This window comes from Armigeres subalbatus, chromosome 3, assembly GCF_024139115.2.
Source record: "Armigeres subalbatus isolate Guangzhou_Male chromosome 3, GZ_Asu_2, whole genome shotgun sequence".
In the NCBI taxonomy this organism is placed as follows: Eukaryota; Metazoa; Arthropoda; class Insecta; order Diptera; family Culicidae; genus Armigeres; species Armigeres subalbatus.
The window spans coordinates 303905664-303930220 of NC_085141.1; the positions used below are offsets into that span (position 1 = coordinate 303905664).

Sequence of the window (24557 nt, forward strand, 5' to 3'; positions counted from 1 at the left end):
CGCTCAGATCAATGATTGATTAAATTAGTTCTGGATAAACTAATATCGAGGTCTCTGGAAATTACGAGTACAATATATGCAACCAGCGTTACGATAGTTGCTAACCATGTCACAATAGTTATTCAATCCGACGAGCGCCTTATAGATAGGCAGCATGAAGTACTGTATGTTATCATTCGTTAAGTTGTCACTCAACCCAAGACATCCGCCTTTGGGTAGGCAATTATTTTGTCACTTTCACGGTAAATCGCCGTGGGAAGCTGAGTAGTTTTATCTCGTTTTAAATACTGGAGTCTGGAAAAAATTCCTTATAACTAAGGAAGGGTCAAAATCTCACTGTAGGTGGATTAATCTGGGTTTTTTTGTTTAATGCCGCGTCACATATAATCTGGCATTGATGCACTGATTTTACGCATGTGCATGTGATTCAACGGACATCGTATCTTGGAGCCTTGAATGGTGATGCAGACAGGTAGAGGTCCTTTTCATCAGTGATGATGATCTCTGCTATGCGGCAATACTTTTCTGAGGCGATCCCTGATGATGATGAGTCGTAGCCACGCTTAAACATAGCTAGGTAGGAATTAACCAGTAGAAAATATCATCAAGACATTCTGCATTTTTTCACGTTTGCTTAACTCTTAAGCGGTGCTTACTTATACGCTTGAACTAGGATACTCGTCTGAGAGGAGGTGACCTTTAGCAATAGAGACAATGAACTGACATCAAAACGTAACATAATCTACAATAAGTATAGAATTGAACTGAATAACGTAGGAAATATGAGATAACTAAGACAGACAGAGTAATAATGACACAGTGCGAAACATTCGACATAATTATGACTAGATTAACAGTAGATCCATAGACATAAAGATCTATTATAAGACTTCCTAAGCCTATCAAAAATTCGAAGCTCAAGAAATGTCTGTAAAATTATTACCTGTTGAATTTTATTCGGAGGCGATTTCGAAACTTTTGAAGACCAACAGGCCCATAGCAACAGTATTCGATGTTGTTAAGTTGAGAATTTTTGATGATTGCTGGGCGCACGGTACTGAAGTGTGGCCTGGTAAATAGACTAAATAGATTCCAAAATAAATTTTAAACGAGTCATATTTATCAAAATCTAGTGCGTTATTATTGTTTCAAAACGAGTTTTCTCTCTTTGTCATCATATCTACAATAAGACTGACTCTCGCGATAGATTTTAAGCTTATTATTTTTTGAGCTTCATTTGTTTGATGGAAACTGCAAATTTAGAAAAAAAAAATGACTGACTAGTTTTTGTTTGCGTTAACATTGTAGTAGGGATAGTAGTGATAATTGCTGATCTCGATGAAATTGTGAAAACAATGGTTGTTGATATGAAAATGGTGATGTTGTGTGGTTATGCAAGTGTTAGTGAAAAGGTTAATACACAAGTTGGTATTGGTGGTGTAGACATAGTGACAGAAGAAGCTAGGTAAAAGATAAAGTTGATTTGGGATGGGAACATGTTCGCAGTGAGCATGAAGAATGAATTGCAATATTGAGTTGAGGTGCTAGAAGTGGGAATTATTTTATAATTATACTAGAAATAATGTAAAATATTCGGTACATGTCCAATGAAAGCTAGTAGAAGTGTCGGTTCTTATATGATATATAACAGCGCTCGAAGATCGATTCATTGTGTGTGTGTTCATGACTGTAAATAAGATATTTGTGATAACAGGGACAATAGTAATTATGATAGTGATGGTGGTGAAAACGATAATAAGTGATGCTACCGGGATTATTTTGTAGAAAACTATTTGAATCAGGCCTTAACAGTGACCATTTGAGCAACGTAGCTTAGAAACGTCTGTTAATGATCAAAAATAGAGGCTCGTAGAAGCAAATTTAATCACCGGATCAACAGGGAATATACCTAGTGTTAAGTTGGAGTGATGAGTGATAGTTATAATGGTGAAAACAGTGATCATGTTATTGAAGGGGACTATTTAATAAAACTATTTGGATCAGGCCTAAAACAGTGACCATTTGAGCAACGTGGCTTAGGAACGTCTGTTATTGATCTAAAATAGAGGCTCATAGAAGCAAATTTAATTACCGTGGGGAATAACAGGGATGGACCCGGAGTAGAGTTTGAGTCGAGAGACTGCCAACGGGTTACATGAAAAAAAAAAAAAAAAAAATTGACTTTCAATTCCCGGGACACAAGTTTTACCTTGCCAAACGGAAGGGTAATGCCCCAGGAAAATTCAAATATGTCTATGCCGGCAATATTGCCCACAAATTAATGGTATGTCAAAACATCTGCAGTTGTGGAAAGAAAACTAAAGTTTTCATCACTGGAGCGACCATAAATGGGCAAATATACAAGGAGGAATGTCTTCAGAAGCGATTTTTGCCATTCAATCACACGACTGTCCGGTGTTGCTTTGGCCTGACTTAACAAGCTGCCATTACAGACGGGATGTAATGGAATGGTTTGAACCGAATGATAATGACGTTATTGTAAAAACTATCAAATCCCCAAAATGCCCTAATTTTCGTGCCAACAAAGAATATTAGGCAATTATCATAGGGAAACTTTAGAAAAGGTGCAAAACAATCAGAAAACCATCTTATATGGAGAAGTAGTGTGAAAAAATGGCAGATTAAGTTGACCGTTTTGCTGTGCAAAAAATAACGAGTGGTATTGAGAGAAAAGTTCGAGAATTCATCCGAAATGCCATTGAATCATTTTTCGATATTTTTTCCTTCAAAGTTTACTAAATTCCCTGTATAATAAAACCTGAATCACCTTTTTATGTACTTTTTCGGCAAAGAAATGTCTAATTTCGTGCGGCCAAATACTATGTGGATCATGCTTTAGTGGCCCGACAGCCGGTCTGAGCGGATCTCAACCGATTTTCTTTCATTTCCATTGCAACCGAATTCGTTGTTACCGGGAAGTACACGCGATCGCGAGTGCATTCGATCCCGTTATGGGTCATACGGCGACTGGTTGAGCTGTGACGAAAGGGCCCAAGACTAAAGCTCCATCGAACAACATAGTACCCGCCATTCACAAATTATGAAACGCTGTAGGGGGAAGGAAGGGATCAGGCCGAGCGTTACGAACCATACAAAATTAAAAAAGTTACAAAATTACAAAAAGTGTTACGAGATGATGGTGGGGTCCAAAGTCATCAAATTAAGCATTACGTAATTTGTGAAAGAATTCTTAATACCAATCGACTCAGCCCGACGAAATTAGGTGATGTCTGTCTGTATGTAACTCATTTTTGAATAATTCATTCTTAACCGATTTGCATGCAACAAGTCGCATTCATTGTGGAACCTTGCCCCATTGTTTGCTATTTCAAAATAAGCTGACAATGGACAATGGATTCAAAAGCAATGTATGACTAAAATAGAGTAATTCTCGCTGAAACCGGGCCACTATTTACACGAGGTTCTTAAAAATGCCTAAATTTATATTCTTTCGAAAGCTTTCGGCGAGTATATTAAGGATCCGAGTTAAATTCTTCAGAAAAATGAACCCCTCGTTAGTTATACACGAAATCATTTTAATGGACCCCTCGATTTTTGTCAATTCTTGACTCACTAAAACTAGAGGCCTGAATAAGAGAAACGCGGATAGGTATGTGCCGCCAATCGAACCGTCAAAAAACAGCAGCCAATCGAGCAGGAGACCTGTCAAGCAGCCAAAATGTTGGTTCAAATACTGAAAACGGCTAAATTCGATTTTATGCCGTTTTTAAATAAACAAATTTGAATGCATTTTACATTAGTTTGCAATAATATATGCAAGTCATTTATAGATTATGAAATTAAATTGCATTGTTTATTGGATTCTATTGTCATGTGATGTGGACACATTAAATAGCGGATTGTGAGAATTTATCTACATAAATCATTTCTCCTTTTCATGTGTTGCTCTTTGGTGAAAAAGATTGAATGCAGTGTTGGCAGAGTCATATTTTCTATCCGCGTTTCTCTTATTCAGGCCTCTAACTAAAACTATCATAACTCAACATTTCTTAACCGATCATAGAGATCAACATATTGTTGGAAAGAGAAAGAGTGTATCCTCAATTTTCAATAGTAAAAATAGAAGCAGCCATATTGAATTTCACCGCCATCTTGGATTTCTTTTCGAAAACTATTTTTCCGCCAGGTTCGCAACCACCGATTTTGAATATTAATACATCGATCGAAAGCTTAGCTTATATTGTGCATTGAGTCCAAAAATCTCAGGTGTATGTTTTTTCTATAAAAAGTTAAGTGTTATTTACCAATACCAAAATTATTGAATTATTTTATTCAATAACTTGAAAACGGCTCCGTTATGCTCAAAACTCTTGAGCCCTTCAAATAAAATACTGTTGTAGATATGCTTTTCATTTTTGAAACATATTTGGCTTAGAATAGTGTATGAAATCAAGGAACTGACGTCATAGTACCATATTAACAATAAAAATAATGTTCGTTGGTCAGATGGTCTTTCAAAAAATAATTTGCTAAATCGTACATGACTTTTGATAGAAAAAACATACACCTGAGATTTTTGGACACAATGTACAATATAAGCTAAGCTTTCCATCGGTGTATTAATATCGATGGTTGCGAACCTGGCGGAAAAATAGTTTTCAAAAAGAAATCCAAGATGGCGGCTAAATTCAATATGGCTGCTTCTATTTTTACTATTGCAAATTGAGGATACACTCTTCCTCTTTCCAACGATATGCTGATCTCTACGATCGGTTGAGAAATGTTGGAGTTATGATAGTTTTGGTGAGTCAAGAATTGACAAAAATCGAGGGGTCCATTAAAATGATTTCGTGTATAACTAACGAGGGGTTCATCTTTCTGAAGAATTTAACTCGGATCCTTAGGGTCTGTCTCATTTGGAGAATTAAATTTAAAAGTGACAGTTCGAAAATTAACAAATAACCCGGTAGTAAGAATGGCTGGTGCTACCCAGCAATTCCAATAAGACTTCAATGCAAAATGATTCGATATCTGTCAAAAGTAATCTTGCTCTGCGAGCAGGGTTATTTGATAATTATTGAAATGTCGCTTTTAAGTTTAATTTCAGTTTAATTCTCCAAATGAGACAGACCCTTAATATACTCGCCGAAAGCTTTTGAAAGAATATAAATTTTGTCATTTTTAAGAACCTCGTGTAAATAGTGGCCCGGTTTCAGCGAGAATTACTCAATACTAATTTTAAACCGAGTATTAAGAAACAATAAAATTTTTGGCGCAATTCGCTTTCATCTAACGTAAGCGTTAAACGGGGATTCTTGAAATAAGTTCAATAAAAATAAATAATAGGACCTACCTATCTGTTAGTGCTACTTTAGACTTTTCATGTAGGCATTTTACCTTTTCTAGTGTGCACAAGAAATGCACCAACACCGATAATCACTGTCTTGAATTATTTATCTATTTATTGATTTGATCATTTTCTGTGGTCCCAATATGTTTGTTCTCGGTGGTCAACAAAAACCACATGTTCGTGCAAACACAACTAGTTTGGCCGCCGGTGCTGAGCTCTAGACTATACTATCGGTATCATCGCGTTTGTTGTAACCATACCCAATCACAACGTATAGGACATTAAACAGTGTATCTTTTAATCAATACAATGTTTCTGTAATTAAATGTTCTAATCCGGAGAAGAAATGCCAATCCCAGCCTCTTGCGCGATCAAATAATACATCGTGCGCACACTCTACAGTTTACGGTTGGCACCCCTCGAATAAAATGTAAATTTTTCTCCGGGCTGCTTGAATTGGCTACCGCACATTCTGCTCGTCATCATCACCGTTTCTCCGTTCTTGGCTCCGTTTGTCGTTGATAAGAATTTGACCGATAGCGCAGCGAAATCGGGCGATGTACTCACATATACATGCCTATATTGCTTGAATCCGGTGGTGCGACATAAATAAATATATTTGAAAATGTTGTACTTTTATGAGTGTGTGCAAATGTATTTTTTCAGAGAAAATGTTTTTTTTTCTTACGCAAACTGCTACAATGCATTAGAAGGAATGCAAATTAAATTAAACTGTTGATCACAATGGAATCTATCTTCCTCTAGTGCTATTTTGACCTCTCTAATATTACTATCTCAGAAACTCGATTTGTGCAATTGCTCAACATGTGAAAGATTTAGTTCGAAAAATGTATTGGGGTCCCACGAGCCCAGTACGCTAGACAGGTGCTTTCCCTACTAAGCTACGAAGGACCTCCGTCGTCCTGGGCACTGATGAGATCAATTTTCCAACACCAGGCATATATCCAGAACGATATTTATACATATAATTTTATATATCTATAGATGAGAATAACACCTCATCTAATCTAATCTAATCTAATCGAACACAAACGCAGCCAGTACAAAGAAAGCATCCTGGAAAATCATTGCGTTAGATGACGCCCAATAATTTTTCTTGTCAATATTGAGGCTCACAGCATACCAGTGATATGACATAAACTTCAAAGCGGCCAGGCCCACTGCGTTGTGTTTGCCGCAGAGATGATTCTTCGAGATGTATCGTGTTCAAGTATTCACTTCAACATGATACATATCACGAATCTACAGGGGTTGAAGGATGCGTGGACATACCGTACCATACGCATCGCGTTCTTTTTAAGTTCTTATTTTGGTAGTTGTATATAAATATGTAGTGAAATGAATAACATTATGATAAGAAATTATATCAAATATTATATATATTTGTAGAATATAACATCAACTAGGAGCCGAAGTTAACTCGGGCTGTACATCTCTTGTAGAAGAAGCTGGAAATTGTAAAGAATTCAATTATTATTTAGAATGTTATGAATATCAGATAGCAGATTATGTGCCAGGACGTCGTCTGCATAAAGGTTATATGGCAGGTTGTGAAGCTTTCATTCCTGGGATGTTTTGTAGTGGGCTATGAAAATGTTAAATCATGAAAATATGAAGGTACATAATACAATAATATAAGTATATAGAAGCATGGAAATATGAAAATTTTATAATATGAAAAAGGAAACATAAAAATATAATGTAATAAAATAATAAAAATTTGCTGTATAAAGAAATATGGAAAAATGAAATAAAAAATCAAAATAAAAAATATGAATCCACAAAACATAAAAGCGAGAGAATATGAAATTATTGAATGTCTTAAAATATAAAAATTGATGTTAAAGTAAAAATTTTTGAAAATATGACAATATGAAGATCTGAAAATAAGATAATATAAAAATATTAAAACACAAAAATATATAACATGGAAAAAGTAAAAAGTATAAAAATTAAATAATAAAAATATTTTAACAAAAATATTAAAACGGAAACATGAAAATATAGAAATGTGTAAATATGCTAATTAAATTATAACAACATCACGAGATGAATCGGCCTAGGACCAAAAATCTCGTAAATAAAGATAATTCAATTCAATTATAACTACATGAAAGTATAAAGATCTAAGATAGACAAAAAAATAATATGAAAATAAAATATTTGAAATTATAACAATATGAAAATATGATAGCATGAAAAAAAAAATACCAATATATGAAAATACAAATGATTTAAATATGGAATTTGAAATTTAAAAATACAAAGGTATAAAAATATGAACATATAGAGGTATAAAAAATGTGGTCATGCTTCCAACATGAACATAAAACATAACATAAAAATATAAAAGCATCATAAAGTGGTATATGTATAAAATAGGTAAAATATAAGAATATGGAAAATATGATATTATAAAAATATCATAATATGAAAGTGTAATAACATAAAATTATATAAATATGAAAATACAAAAATATGAAATATTACAAAATAAAATATCAAATATGAAAGTGTAATGTTACATTTAAAGAAATATGAAAATATGACAATATTAAATCATAATAATATGAAAATTTCAAGACACAAAAATAATAAAACACGAAAGTGTAAAATTAGGACAGTATAAAATACGTAATTGAAAAGATATTAAAATGTAAAATTATGAAATTATAAAAATATGGAAATTTAAAAAAAAATGTAAGAATATGGAAATTTAAAAAAAAATAAATGTAAAAATATGAAAAATAAATATAATGAAATATGAAAAATAAATATATTACGAATATATGAAAACACAAAAGCATGGCATTGCTGCGGTATATTTCGTGGACTGGAAACTAGTGATACTCATGTTTCCTTTGAAATCTCTGTCCAGATTGCTATCAGAAATCAAGGTGGGTGTAGTCTTTAATTTCAATCTATGACAAAAATGACAAAAGCATTAGAATTACTATTCCTATCCACGCTTATCTGTACCGTTACTAGGAAGATAAGAAATAAGTACCATGGAGTTGGATATTGGGAAGGTATTTATTGGGTCAGGATGTGCCTGTAGCTGGCAATGTGACCATGGTAGAACTTACCCCGTAACACACCACGAAGAGGTATCTACCCAGCATTACGGGTACTATAGATGAGAATAACACCTCACTTCTAAAACTGTACTCAACAAAAATATTGACAATATTGGTTACATATCGCATTGATTTTCTACTCAAAACAACTAGCTCTTTGTGACTTTATAACGTATTAAAATTCCAAACTCTTGCATGATCAACCATATGTTGATTTTCTAATCGTTTGGAATCATCTTACAACCGATGTAGATGTCATTTAACATCAACAATTACCAAATATTGCTTTCACCACTATTGGTACACTGTTCCTTTAGTGGCGGTAAAAATTAATTTTGGCTACCATAGTGGTGCTATCCATTGGTTTCTTATGAGACTCGCCAGTATTGGTACAGTTGCACCACTATAGGTGCAAGGGAGTCAATTTTGTTAAGGAAAAGCATTGTATCCAATAGTTTTTCAAGCGAAATCTTAAGATAATTGCATTTAACAGGATATTTAAAGCACGACGCATCAACTGAAACCATCGTAACGTGTATAAATATGATAAATCTCATTTAAACCCCACCACCTCCACTATTGGTGCTACCTCTACTAAGGGTACGGTTACCCTAATAATTTTGAATATTAATTGAAATATTCGCTAAAAACTTATTAAAAACGATGTTATGTGTTGAACCATTTTGCCCTGCGAGTGCGTTAACTATATTGCAGCAGTCCTCAAGAGGGGCCTCTTCGAGCTCACCCTCTTCCGGCAATGCTGCTTTGAGATGATGTTTCCTTTTGATCTTTAACGGGTGAAACGAACTGAAACTGTTTATTCTGGATGTAGTTTCTCAAAATCTTTCGCCAAATCAATGCAATATTCCTACCTTGAACTCTCCCATACTCGTTGTTCTGTAACTAGATGTACTCCCTAACTCGATGGAGATCCTGGATACACTAATCAGTTTCTTTATACCAATAGCAACATTTTACCTTTCTTACATGATGGATTGGGGCCCTCCTTAGCCGTGCGGTAAGACGCGCGGCTACAAAGCAAGACCATGCTGAGGGTGGTTGGGTTCGATAACGAGTGAGAAATAGTTCAGTTTTCTATGCATTCAAATTGATTTATAAATAGTCGGGAATCGGCTACTTCCATATAATCCAAAACTTCTTAACGACCACTTAGTAGAAATCCGAGGTAAACCTGTTGGTGCATCTAGTCACGGGGCGAGTCGAGTCAAGTACGAGACACTGCAGACACTACCCATTAATGGGTAAAGTCATCTAACCGTGTGAAGACGGCCTCACAGTTGAGGTCAAAATACGTATCTGTATAAATAACAAAACGTTGTGGAATTAAATGGAATGTACTAAACTCGTCTTAGACAGGATAATCGGAGTGTTTCTCGAATAAAGTAAAAGTTTTTGTGTCGTCCGTGTGTTTATTGGTTGTGTTGTTTGTCGGAGCGGAATGGCAGACGCGGGGAAGTTTACCGTTACCAAGCTCAACAACAACAACTATGCGACGTGGAAGTTTGAAGTCGAGATGCTTCTAACGAGAGAAGATCTGTGGCATGTTCTGGAAGAACCTAAGCCCGAGCCGGAGACGGCTTCCTGGCGGATAGGAAAGCTCGAGCTACAATCGCTTTATGCGTGGAACAGAGTCATTCATTCAGCATTGTGTATCTGCTCGTGAAGTATGGGATGCACTCAAAGCATATCACGAGAAGTCGACGACAACTTCTCAGCTTTCGCTATTAATGAAGCTGTGTGACGCGAAGCTGCAGGAAGGAGGAGATGCCGAAAAACATTTACTTGAGCTGGATGCATTGTTCGGTCGGCTACAGAGCTACAGAGGAGGAGGGCTACACTGAGGAAAATGGACATATGATTTTCAATCAAACGCCTTATGAAAATTTGCCACAAGGAATCGGTATGAACTTCAATTTGTTGACTTATGAATGATGATTTTCATTTGAAAAAAAAGTGAAGTGCGGCAGACTGGTTTCGAACCTTAAACGTCGGGTCGGGAGGCCAGTATGTAGACCACACGCCCATCGACGCTTGGTTACTCGGGAAGGTAACTGCGTATAAGAAGCACTGTTGGTAGAATAATCAGTCGAAGATTCATAAGGCGCCAGTTTTGAATTTCGATAGTCCAGTTCGCTAAGTGTACATCAAGGAAGCTTTCGGTTGATTTATTAGGGGCTGTTTTGTGTTCTTTTGAATTTATAGATCGAATTGAGTCAGCTGAAAAGTATATAAAAGTTCTTTTAATCATCGTACAATGTTCTGTGGAATTGTTCTGAAACATAACAAAAGCCGTTTTTGCAATTCTGAGGTCAATCATAAACAATCAGAACCAATTTCCAGATCGAATGAGTGTCGGAGGTGTATTTTCCTATATATTTTGGCTGAGATTGATTTTCTCACCAAAAGATACAATCCTGGGGGGTGCCCCGTGGAATTCGACAATATTTTTTTCTCGCCAGTCTAATGTACACGTCTAATGACCAGTCTAATGTACACGCACTTAGAAGAGCAATTATGAAGTACTGCTTGCAGTTTTCAAACTGGGAGTGTCCCAGGATGTTGAATTTTGACAAAAACTATTGATCTGTATCAAAGAAATCAAAAGATCCGGTGGCATTTTGTTCAAAAACAGTTTTTTGTTGTTTTCTCGGAATTGGGAAAAATGGATATATGCAGTTTCTCAAACAAATGATTCATTTACTTTTATTACGTATTTTTCATTCTCCGTGTTTTATCTCTTTTTACAAACGTAAATAAATACACACGTGTCGATACTAAGTTCCCGGTTGTTCTGTGTGTTTTCTTCCGACGCGTTAAAGTGGTTCCGCTGCTCGAACGGATGTCCTGGTTCCTACAAAACCAGTGGGCTCTATATTAAGTCAACAAACAAATAAATAATTAACTTTTCAAAAGGACCTAAGTAACATTTTTTTCATACTGCAATCGATAGCTTTCATGTTGTTCTGTTGGTTGTGCTATTCAAATTAATTCATGAAAAAAATGTTACTTAGGTCCTTTTGAAAAGTTAAGCGAGAATTATTGAAATTGGTCAATTTACCAGACGTTCCGGAACTCCAAGCCGCATATGATACAATCGATCGGGACCAGCTATGGCAGCTAATGCACGAAAACGGATTTCCGGATAAACTGATACGGTTGATCAAGGCGACGATGGATCGGGTGATGTGCGTAGTTCGAGTTTCAGGGGCATTCTCGAGTCCCTTCGGGTTACGGCAAGATGATGGTATTTCGTGTCTGCTATTCAACATCGCTTTGGAGGGAGTAATACGAAGGGCAGGGATTGACACGAGTGGTACGATTTTCACGAAGTCCGTCCAGTGATTTGGTTTCGCCGACGAGTACGTGATAGGAAGAGGCTCAAGAGAGGTCAATATAAGCCACCCACCACGAGTTTCTATCGGTGGTGACGAAATCGAGGTGGTTGAAGAATTCGTGTACTTGGGCTCACTGGTGACCGCCGATAACGATACCAGCAGAGAAATTCGGAGGTGCATAATGGCTGGAAATCGTACGTACTTTGGACTCCGTAAGACGCTCCGATCGAATAGAGTTCGCCGCCGTACCAAACTGACTATCTACAAAACGCTTATAAGACCGGTAGTTCTCTACGGACACGAGACCTGGACGATGCTCGTGGAGGACCAACGCGCACTTGAAAGGAAAGTGTTGCGTACCATCTATGGTGGGGTGCAGATGGCGGACGGTACGTGGAGGATGCGAATGAACCACGAGTTGCATCAGCTGTTGGGAGAACCATCCATCGTTCACACCGCGAAAATCGGAAGACTGCGGTGGGCCGGGCACGTAGCCAGAATGTCGGACAGTAATCCGGTGAAAATGGTTCTCGACAACGATCCGACGGGAACAAGAAGGCGAGGTGCACAGCGGGCAAGGTGGATCGATCAGGTGGAGGACGATTTGCGGACCCTCCGCAGACTACGTGGTTGGCGAAGTGCAGCCATGGACCGAGCTGAATGGAGAAGACTTTTATGTGCAGCACAGGCCACTCCGGCCTTAGTCTGATAAATAAATAAATAAATTCGGAACTCCCGGAAGACCAGATGGTGGCCACCGGGGGTCAATGAGCGATGCAAGCATTCATTTGGCTCTAACATTGCCACCACATACGGTTTAAAAAAAAATTCGCAGCTTTCTAGGGCTGTGAACCATTCCAGCGATTTGTTTAACTTTTAGTTAAAATTTGACAGTTCGATTGTTATTTCTTCGTGGTTAAAATAACCCTGCTCCGGAGCATGGTTAGATTTGACAGTTTTAACTATTGAACTATTTTAACTATTGTTCGCGAGTAAATTGGCGAATTTGGCTCAAAATAACTATCAATCTGTCAAAACTCAAATGGGTCGGCTTCGGAGTAAACTTTTAACCACGATGGGAAACGATGTCAAATTTTAACTAAAAGTTAAACGAATCGGCGGAATGGTTCACAGCCTAGGAAGAATTAGTGAAGGTTACCATTTCATCGGATGCTCCGGAACTCCAGGAGGTCCATTTCCATAAAAAAAATAGAAAATCGCCAATAAAAAATCAGTGTATGAGCAATAAATAAATATAAAATTTCCACAAATACAGTGGCGTCGCGTAACCTCACTTTTTACCTGTGGACTGACCTAAAAAGTGAAAATTTTGCTATTTTGACAGCCCAAATTGAAAAGAAAATTATCAGAGTAGTTTATACTAATCAAAATCTAGTTATTCTAAGCATTTCCGCACACCAATTCCTTAAATTTAAACTCAGTGCACAGGTAGATTGAGGTTAGGGAAACGCGTCTGCACAAATAATTCTAAATTTTCATAAACCATTGAGAATTTTCCACAAAACAAAAAAAAAAATAGCACTTTTAAAAGCAAAAATTGCAATAATATACCTAAAAAGAATTTTTCATAAAGGAATCAAAATGTTTCACTACAAAACAATTTTTTGCACAAAAAAATAAAATCTTTTCACGAAAAAAATCAATAAAGAGCAATAAAAAAATATGAAAATTTCCGTGAAGAAATAGAAAATAAATAATACTGAACATTTTTTTATAGATGACCACTTCTTTAACGTTCATGTAAAATGTTATCAATTAGGGAGCGGGACCATTTGAGCAGCACCCCCTACACACTTAATTTTTTTCACCGAGGCCGGCAAAATAAATTACCGAGAATCCAACAGCCGATACTTCGGTAAAAATCTCGGTGAAAGTTCAGATTACCGATTGGTCGTAAAATGTGCGAAACCACCCATCTGTCAAAAATTGCCGTTCCGTTCGGTAGTTCTTTGCCGAATAGATCGGTAATGTGGTTTGCCGAAATCCAGTGATTTTTTATTTACTTTCAGATAGACCAAAATAATAAAAAAAACTAAAAGCGCAAATGCAAATGAAAAATAATATATTTCGTTCGTTTTTGTTGCTGTTCATATTCATAAATCGAAACAAAACTAGTATGTAGTGTGTTCAAACACGAAAACTACTTCCAAAATTATGGTTCAGCACAAGAGGAAAGGCACAAGTTTTTTCAAGCTGCAGCAGGCAAACCTTGAAAAAGAGGGCACATCGCGCAAAAAAGAAGACAAAACACGCAGAAGATATGCCGTATTAGTGGGATATGCTGTTTTTTCGGGATTTTTCGATTTGAAAAAACTTGTGTCGTTCCCCTTGGTTCAGCATGAAGTTTATACAACAATAAACGTGGTCACGTCCACTCTGAAACATCATTCTGCGGATCCACATATCCTTGTATAAAGATATATAATAAGCTGTAGCTCGAACTCCTTCCTGCGGGGAAGTCGGATTTTGTCGTCCTTGCTATGTCTCTGACGAATGGTTCTATTATGGACTACAGCTATATTGTTTCCTAAAAATAATAAACATACATAATTTTTATTATGTTAATATTGAATGCAGCTTGTAATGCTTCGAGAATTTATTTATATAAGTACAAATAAGGAAATTTGAGCTATAGAATAAAAACTTACCAAGAGAACTGAAGATGGCCACGTGTTTTCTAACGGTAGATCGCGATAGAGATTTATACTTTTGACAATTGAGTTTACCGAAATTCGGGTAAATTCCAGTTTGCCAATAACTATGGCAAACTTGACTACCGAGTTTCAGTTACTTGTATAAACGTCATATTTATTAACGAGATATCAGTTAAAATTGGATTTTACGATCATGTTCGTCAATTCGTTTTACCGAGAAAAAAAAAGTGGATTAAGTGTGTATTCCCGTCCGCATCGTTAATAACTCGACCGCGTTCCAACCAAATGGCTTGATTGTTTGTACATCACAAGATATGTCTTGTCTTGTCTTGTCTTGTCTTAGCACATGCACAGCCAGTATTGAAAAGCATCCTGGAAATGTCGGTTGTATTCCCGAGCATTTTCTTGTCTGCATTAATATTTGCAGCATATTATAAATATGACACAAGTATCAAAACGGCCAGGCCCACCGTGCAGGCTTGAATTTGGGAGATAATCCATAACCTCCCGGCAATCAGATTATTTAGTAATAAATAACATGATCAACAAAGAGTTTTGAATCTACGAAAGGAAGAAACGGGGACAACCGTACCAACCGTTTCACATTCAGGGGGAAAGATGATTGACGAATCGTTGGGAGTGACTTTGCTAAGAAGATTAATGTACACTCCTTGGGTCCTCGACGTCTTGGGATGGGGCACAGTTTTTAGTCTAATGCCCTGGCTTATACACTGATTGACAAAAGTTTTCGCATAAATTCAGAATGATATGAAAACATGACGAATCCTTATGGACATCAGTGCATATATAGGCCTAGGTTTAAGCGCCATTACTCGCTCTCTGGAACGAGAAAAAGAGAAAGAAATAAAAGCGATGAAAAACAAGCGAAAACTCATAAGACGATATATTTATATCATATTTTTACTTACAACATCTCCATATTTTCCGTGCTTGTAAACGTTTTTTAATTACTCCCGTCAAAATACAATTTATTGAAATTGCTTACCACAAGTTTTCACGAAAAGTGAGTGAGGAGTGAAAAGAGCCGATTTCGAGGTTTATTCAAAAGAAAAGAGAAATGACTAAATGAGTCAAAGATGTTTTTCACCACAAACTACGCAACATTCTCCATCGACCAGAAAATTACATGATTTCGTCTCATCAAATGAGTACGAACCCTGCATAGAAATATACTTTATGGGATATATCATTTTCCCAAGACACCTTTACCATCTTTGCAGTGCCATCTTAATAAATTAATAAAAATTCGACTGATGAGCTATATAGTCAGTTTTTAATTCAACCATGGATGATACCATTGTTATTTAGCATCACTAACTACATGTATACGTACATCGGTAACCGATTCACTGAACTGAATGCAAGCCTATGTATATAAAAACAGTCGGAGGACCGGGTGTGAGTAAAAAAAACAATTTATTTACTCATTACTTAAATTAAGATACAATTAATTCACGAACTAAGTCACTGATTAACTATCTAGAATGGGAACTGAATACTAACTGACTGAACTCGATTGATTGGGCCCTACTTAATAGCTAAAACTTGATGATACTGCAATTCGGGGGCCAATGGTCTCTGCATGGCACGATGGTCGACGTCCGGTGCAAAGGTGCTGATGTGCTTATTCCTGATGTGGGTCGGTGTGGTTGTTGCTAAGGGAATTCTGCTGATCGTTCGGTTATTCTTGGGTGTGCAACATAATTCCTCCGGGGGGTAAAGAAAGGACGTCCTCGTCCTTGTTTTGATCCTTTGTAGGGTGTTCAAGATTCTTGGAGATACCAGTTTGTCCTGTTGCATTTTGTCTAAGACGTGGGCTTTTAATTTTGACTACTATTTTCTTCCTGTGGAGACAGACAAAGATCGTTATTCCGAAAATAATTACCGTTGTGGTTGACAATCCTCCTATTAGGCTGAATATCCAGGTTTGATGGGAAAACTGCTCTAGTTTGATATTCTCGATGTGCTTTCTGTTGATGATAGTATGATTTGTTAAAGTTGAGATATTTGGTTGGAGATTGACGTTCCAGTGAATTTTTAAGCTTGGAAATGCTCCTTGCAATTCCTTGGTGGGTTGATTATCTCTGTAGCCATAAAGGTTTTGTTGGCTACATTGATGCTGCAGTTGCTGAATGTGATGAGAATATTGCCCGATAGGTTCCTATCGTCTGGTCCACAGCTTGATGATAATTTGGTTTGATCTGCATTTTGGACTAAAAGTTTATTCTCCGAAATTAGAGTGATTTGCATTTCCAATGATTGTTGTGCATTACAATGACTTGCTAGACCCATGACTATTGGGTAGGTGCAATTGTCTTTCAATGACTTTAAGTCTGAGTATCGCTGAACGAATTTGTCTGGATTAACAGTTGTGAAGATTTGATCCTTCGACTTGACAATGAATCTCGGTAAGTCGATTATTATTTTTCCGTTTACTGTGAGAGGGAAATCTCGATAATTTCAGAAGATCTTTTCTCTATCTCAGGAATTTCTAGTATGTATAATAATAGATCATGTTTTGTGACTATCTTTGGTATGGCGAAATTGAGCGCTTCTTGTGGAAATTCTAGTTTGACTCCTTGATCCTGCAATAGTGAATCCATGAAAACTATCTCTTTCAGTGTAAGAAGCTTACTGCTTGCTAAAGAAATTTTCGCCCTTATTACTGTATCTTGGATTTCCTCAAGTACATCGTTGATGGTGTCAATGTACAGTATTAGAGTTAAAGCGTCAATTTCCTCTAATATGAGTTTGTTGGTAATTGACTGTTGTTTGATTAAATTATTGATGGTGTATGACATCTCTTGAATCCTGTTGTTAATAACGTCGTTCACCCTAATTTGATGATTGTTTTCGTTTATAAGCTCATTCAAAGTTCTGTTAATAAGCCTCAAATCGTCCGCGTCGGGGCTGCCTGCCATCCATTTCCATGTTTGACCAATTTTGTCCCAGCGTTTGTGTCGTCTATTACTAATAGGTTTCAATTGGTAAAAGTTGTTAACTAATGCCCTACTTTTTTGAAATAATAATTTTGACATTGGTAGTTTATTATCTGTTCGTTTGGCTATTTCGCTAAAAAGAAGTACGTTAATCTCTATATTAGTCAAATTAATTGGATGAATGATTTTTGTTACGCCTGTTTGGATTTTACATTCTCTAAGTTTAAATAAAAGTACAGGGTCTGAATAAAGATTTCGCATTTCTAAATGTTGTGAATTAATCAATGTTGAAATTAGGTTGAAAAATATGAGAGTCAATAACATGTTTAAACTTGAGTTGATTTAATTCTTTTAATTTTATTCTTGTGTCGTTTAATGTTTCTACTGTTTTAAAAGTTCTATCAGTGACTTTTTGTGCAATAGTTCGTCTAGCTCTAAGTTCTAGTTTTTTCTGATATTAGGTTTGATGAAAACCTCTTGTTGATCATTAAAAATAGGGGCTCTTCTTTATATTTATTCTGCTTGCTTTGTCTATCTGCCGCCCTGTCTAAATTTGATTTTACCTTAATGAAAAGTTCTCGTGCCGATTCGTCAATTTCTTGTCGGATGACAACGTTCTCCTGATTGAACAAAACCTCGTTTGGAGTAAATCCCGTCGAAGAGTGGACACTGGAATTATAGAAAGAAACTGTTAAGTGGATAAGGGCAACTGTATTTAAATTCGGGAATTTGTGTTTATTTGCGTTTAGTGTCTCAATTATCATTGAATGCGTTTTCTCAACCTGGCCGTTGCTTTTTGACAATAATGCGTATTTGAGGCAGATTCCAATGTTGTCCAGATAACTCCTTAGTTTTACAGATCTGAAAGTAGTCTCATGATCGGTGATTATTTCTCTAGGTGTTCCAAATGTAGCCAAATATTGCGCTAAAGCGTTTTTAACATCTATAAGATTTTTAGTATCCATTGGTAACAGTTGTGTGTGTTTAGAAAATGAATCCACGAGTGATAAAAGTTGTGTCTGTCTATCGAAAATATGTCCATATGGACTCTGTCCATAGGTTTATCGGTTGTGGGTCTGGGAGAAATTTTGATATTGTAAGGTTTCCTGTCATATTTATGGGTATTGCAAATAGTGCAAGTGTTCACTAAACTTTTTATTTTCGCATGCATTCCGGGGAAAAAGTAACTACGTTTGAGTTGATTTTCATTTTCATTGATTCCTCTATGTGCACGTTCATGTTCTTTTGATATTAATGCGTTTTGTCTATGTTCGTTACCTACGTCTTCGACTCTGAATTGTGTTAATACAAAATGACCTGATTTATTAAAATGTTTCTTGTATACCTCTTGTATAAGGCCCATTATGCTCTCGGGAGCCATAATAGCAGATTGTCTATTATTGTGGAATCTTTTTAGAACATCTAAAATGGACTGTTCGTCAAACTGTTTCATGCAAATTGTTACTCTATGGTAGTGGGGAAAGGGTGATTCTTTAATTTCTGTTTCGATACGAGAAATTTTAAAAATTATTTGATTTCTAAAGTAATTTATCGGTCGTTCCGTACAGTGAATGTAATCGTCATCAGAAGAGTTTGCTGAGTGTATTGTGTCTGCGTCTGTCGTTTCGTTTTCATCATTCGTTTCCGAAGGTGGACTGGCTTGGTGGGAAAAATTATCAATGCTCTCAGAAGTTTCAGAATTATTTATTATTGGACTAGTCTCAGTTTCAGTTTTTCGGTTTAGGGCATCTGCAACGACATTTGCTTTGCCCTCCTTATATTGTACATCATAATCAAAACTTTCTAACTCGAGTCTCCATCTTAAAATTTTCTGATTTTTAACTGAAGTTTTGATGAAGGTTAATGGCTTATGATCCGTAATCAATGTGAATTTGTTTCCGTATAAATAAGAACGATATTTTTCGACGGCCCAAATGATTGCCAGAGCTTCTTTCTCCGTTGTGGAGTAATTTTCCTCTGCTCCATTTAGTGTCCTGCTTCCAAAGGCTATTGGTCTTTCTTTGTTATCTTGAATTTGTGAAAGGACCGCTCCTAATGCATAATTACTAGCATCAGTAGTAAGTATGAATGGTAAATCATAATCAGGGTATGATAATATCTGATCAGAAGTCAAAATAAGTTTCAATTTTTCAAATCCTTTTTTATATTCTTTATCGTTTGTATCCACAACGATGTCCTTTTTCAAATATTTGGTAAGCGGTTTAGCAAGTTTCGCGTAATCTTTTATAAACCGTCTATAATAGCCTGTTAAACCAAGAAATTGCTTAATTTCTTTCTGCGAAGCAGGTAATTTCAGTCGAGAATTTTAATAATTTTCGAGGGATCTGGTTTTACTCCTTTGGGGTAATAACATGTCCTAGAAATTCAGTCTCTTTCTTCAAGAACTCACATTTGTCTAATTGAATCTTGAGATTGAAATCTGAAAGTCTTTTCAAAACTTTTGCGATATTTTCCAAATGGTTCTTCAGATTGAATCCGATGATTATTATGTCATCCAAATAAACATAACAAATCGTTCCAATATAGTCGGCTAAAATGTAATTCATTGCACGCTGAAATGTAGCAGGTGCATTTTTGAGGCCAAAAGGCATCCGAACAAATTCGAAATGACCCTGCGCCGTAGAAAAGGCTGTCTTTGCTTGATGATTCGGATCCATTTGAATCTGGTGGAAACCAGATTTCAGGTCAAGGGTGGTAAAATATTCCGATTTCCCTAGACTATCTAAAATATCCTCGATCTGAGGAATGGGAAATTTATCATTTACCGTTTTTTCATTCAATTTACGGTAATCGATCACAACTCTGACTTTTCGTTTTCCCGAAGCGTCAGTTTTCTTGGGTACAACCCAAATTGGTGAAGAGTAAGGACTAGTAGAATGGCGGATAATTCCATTTTCCAACATGTCTCTAACTTGTTCTTCAACATCTGCCTTAAAATGATGAGGGTAGCGATAAGATTTAGTGTATACCGGTTCATCATCCTTAGTAATAATTTTGTGTTTGATAGCCATAGTGGCTGTCAATTTCTCATCTTTTTCAATAAAACTTGCTGGTGTTGTAGTATTACTGATAAAAGTTCATGTTTCTCTAATTTCGAAAGATGCTGAGTACGGATAAGCTCATTGATTGCATCTAACTCGAGATTGTTCTCCGAACTAATTGGAATAGGAGTAATGGTTTCGAAATTGTTTACTCTTAATCCAATTTTTGGTAGATTTTCCTTGAATTCTTTACATGTAGTCATAACATGAATAGTAGATTTACTATTGCATGAATTATATAGGCCTGGTTTAATTATAATTTGTTTGCTTAACTTTTGAGGTGTTGGGACAAACCAGTCTCCATCAGTTGTTGTATCGATGGTGATGGTGTGGTGAAAAAGTTTAGCCGTGGGATAAAATTTCTGAAAACCAATTTTAATCCCGTTTATTGTGACGGTACAATTGTTAAAATCGATGGTTGATTTAGTTTTGGCTAGAATTCGGAACCAATAATTCCGTCAAAAAAATTATGAAATTTCATTTCGTAGTATGTTTGTTTTGGAAGATTATGTCCTAACAAATTAATTTTCCCTTTTCGATTAATTGAGTATGTGCCTGAAATATTTTTTATAGTAGTTTTAAGTGTGTTTTGTGTCTTTGGAATTATGCCTGGTCTCAAAACATTTTTGTTCGCTCCGGTGTCTAAGAGTAATTTCAATTCTGCATTAGTTTTTGAATTTTTGCAGCTTATATAAGGTAAAAAATTCATGTTATCGGGGTTCTCGAAGCTGTTTGCCAAAAATTTATGGAGAGCTCCGTTTCATCTTCTGAAGCACTAACGTTATCTTCATCTATTGGGGGTTCCTCTAATTCATTATTATTTATCTGTCTCCTATTGAGGGTTAGTTTACTATTTGAAGATTGTGTATCCATAGGATGAACTTTTTGGAAAGTATGTTTATGCGTATTGCTATCAGTACTCTGGCTAGAGGGAAGTGTTGGATTTACTGGCTTGAACGAATTTGGTTTTTCATGTTTCAACTGTAGATTATTATTCTTATAAAATTTCGGATTATGCTTATCGGTCATGTTTTGAGCGGTGATTTCCTGGGATCTAAATTTACATAAGAAGGCGTAAGCGTCTTCCAAGTCGCTTGGACGTGCTGCCTGGGCATATCCAAAATACGGTTCTTTTAATCCAGCTATAAAAGCGGCTAATGCGTCAGCGTCTATAAAGTCGCATATTGCATCCCAATTATCTCGATACTTTTGATTTTGTTTAGCAATAATTTTAATATTTTGTACTATTTCCTTTGTCTTTTGGTAGTATCGCTGGATGCTAACCCCTTCTATCATTTTATTTTGCCAAAGTTGGCATTTGTATGTGGACAATTCTTGTCTGTCACCAAGGGTGGCAACGAGAATGTCTTTAATTTCTGAAAAAGACTGAGGATTGCCTGCAAGACATACTATGTCTTTTGCTCGGCCCTCAATTTTGTTTATTATAGCCATGGTGTACATTTCAAATTGTTGGTCGGATACTAGCGGTTTAAATGCGTTAAGAGTTTTTTCTGTAGTTTGTATCCAATTAGAGAGTTGTTTTCTATTGCCATCGAAAGACTGAATCGCTTTGATCGGACCAGCACATCTCAATAAGTCATTAAACAATTGAAGGGAATCTGGTTGCATCGCACTATTTCCCGTCAGACTGATTTTTCCTGAAGTACCGTTCTGCTGAGTTAGCGCATTCAGGGTTTGTTGTTGTTCGTTCTGAGTTTGTTGAATGATATGCAGTGTTTGAGCTAGGGTGCTAAGCTCGGTAGCGATATCTTTAACTAAGTTTTCCATATTAGATTCGTCTATCGACAAAGAGCACAATAATGGAATATCGGTTTTAAGGGTACGTGTGAGTATTCCTCTGAATGATCCGATTGGGTATCCTCTGATTCCGAATCGTTTGAATTAGAATGAATGAAAAGTTGCCTAGCTCTGTGTAGGGCAGACTTATTCTTATTAACTTTAGGCATTCAATATGGGATCGTGGGCTCTATCTTGTAGTTTTCCACACGAAAAGGTAGAATATACACCTATCTTGTAGTATGCACTATTCAAATTTAGCACTAAATTCTTCAAGAAACACCTATCTTGTAGTATGACTCTGTTCAAATAAAGCACTGTCTGGGAGGTCTATCTTGTAGTGCCTCTCCAGAATGGAAGTATCACTTTTACACTTTTAATAAAAGGAAAAAGATTCACTTACCTGATGGTTCGGTCGTTGAGTGTTGGTAAAGTTGGCGGCGGTGACCTCGAGTCGTCTTCGCTTTAACAATCACAAAGAGATGGATGCGGCTGCTCTATCTTGTAGTGGCTGCGTCTCCGGATCACACTTTGGGGAATTTGTTAGTATAACCACCAGCACTGTTATTACAACTTCACTTTACTTAACGCCGTACGGCTGCGCCAAAAACAGTCGGAGGACCGGGTGTGAGTAAAAAAAAACAATTTATTTACTCATTACTTAAATTAAGATACAATTAATTCACGAACTAAGTCACTGATTAACTATCTAGAATGGGAACTGAATACTAACTGACTAAACTCGATTGATTGGGCCCTACTTAATAGCTAAAACTTGATGATACTGCAATTTCTGGGCCAATGGTCTCTGCATGGCACGATGGTCGACGTCCGGTGCAAAGGTGCTGATGTGCTTATTCCTGATGTGGGTCGGTGTGGTTGTTGCTAAGGGAATTCTGCTGATCGTTCGGTTATTCTTGGGTGTGCAACATAATTATATATAAAAAATGAAGAAAATGTTTTCATAATGAAACTGGTACAGAAATAGACTGCACATATGTGCATTCCCGAAAACCAAATGAGTGCTATGAAAAATAAACATCCTCGAAAATAGTTTTAAAACGTGTATAAAAGAAATTCTAGAGAATACGTTTATAGGAAATGTATTAATATTAGTTTGTTTGATATATGATGTATTTAAGTAAAAAACATTCAACAAAATTAATGTAAAATAACGATAACAATATGAGATGTAATTAAATGTAATGCAATACGAACTGAAGTTGATTACTATTTTTTATGTCTTTATTTGCGAGACTTTCAGCCCAAGGCTGGCTCGTCTCGTATCATTGATTAATAATGATAACCACGGGTGTAGAGATTTTTCTGCCTTCAAAGTCGTTAGACAGCTGGCCAAATCTGTTAAAATTACCATCAGTTCGTTGAGGAAGTTCGGGCTGGTAGCAGTTATCTCTGCCTCTGCCGAAAATACAAGCAGTAAAAAGAAGGGAAATGCACAAAAAAGGTTTATCGTCTCCAGCATAATAATATAAACAACTGGGCGGTTGATTTTTGTGGGTGGAAGGAAGTTGCACAAATTAGAAGAATTGTGATTTCAAATGAGGAAACAACCATCTAAATATGTTGTAATCTAAATTCTCCGGTTACGGTTAGTTGATGGTGGTGGGTGGATGAATTAAACAAAATTTGTGGTCCTAGTACAATATTTGAAGGTATAAGCAAAGATGCATATCTAATACCGTTATATGACTACATTCTAACTGTACTTAAACATACAAATCAATTAAACTCTATTTTTTTCAGTTGACAGCCGATAGCCTTTTGATGCCAAATAAGATGAAGTATTGTGACCGCATAGCTTGGTAAAGCTTGTTTACTCTACAGTATTGAGAGAGCCATCTATATGACATGTTGGTATAGAAATAAATAATATCTTTGTTTGCTTCAGTTTACTCAAATCTGTAGTCGATTTTTTATCAATTGATTCCTTAACGAATAAAATTCAATGAAATTTCTATTTAATAACGAATTCTTGATGTCCGCGCCCTCCAGAGGCTGGCGCGCTACGGCGCTGGTAGGAATCTTATTGTTACAATAAATGTATGAGCTGTAAAACATGTTTGAAGCAAACAAACTTAAAATACAGGCCTTTTACTCAATTTACCATATTCATATCTATTATCTTTGAAATCCAACACGTAACCGTTCTTAATAGCAGTAATTTAAAAATGAACTTACCGGACGATACCCTGAGAATTTGTTTCCTTACAACCCCGAATTCTTACGATCAATCGATTAAAATTCAGCATTGACGGA

At 36.3% G+C, this 24557-nt stretch overlaps 1 protein-coding gene across 1 annotated transcript in view; it reads left to right on the forward strand.

Annotated features, from left to right (window-relative positions):
- LOC134220585 (enoyl-CoA hydratase domain-containing protein 3, mitochondrial-like) overlaps window positions 1-24188 on the forward strand; it is a 54930-nt gene extending 30742 nt beyond the window's left edge. The window contains exon 3 of the mRNA XM_062699676.1: window positions 24045-24188. The gene's annotated coding sequence lies outside the window, so the exon portion shown is untranslated. The remainder of the gene's footprint in view (window positions 1-24044) is intronic.
- Window positions 24189-24557: the final 369 nt, after the last annotated feature.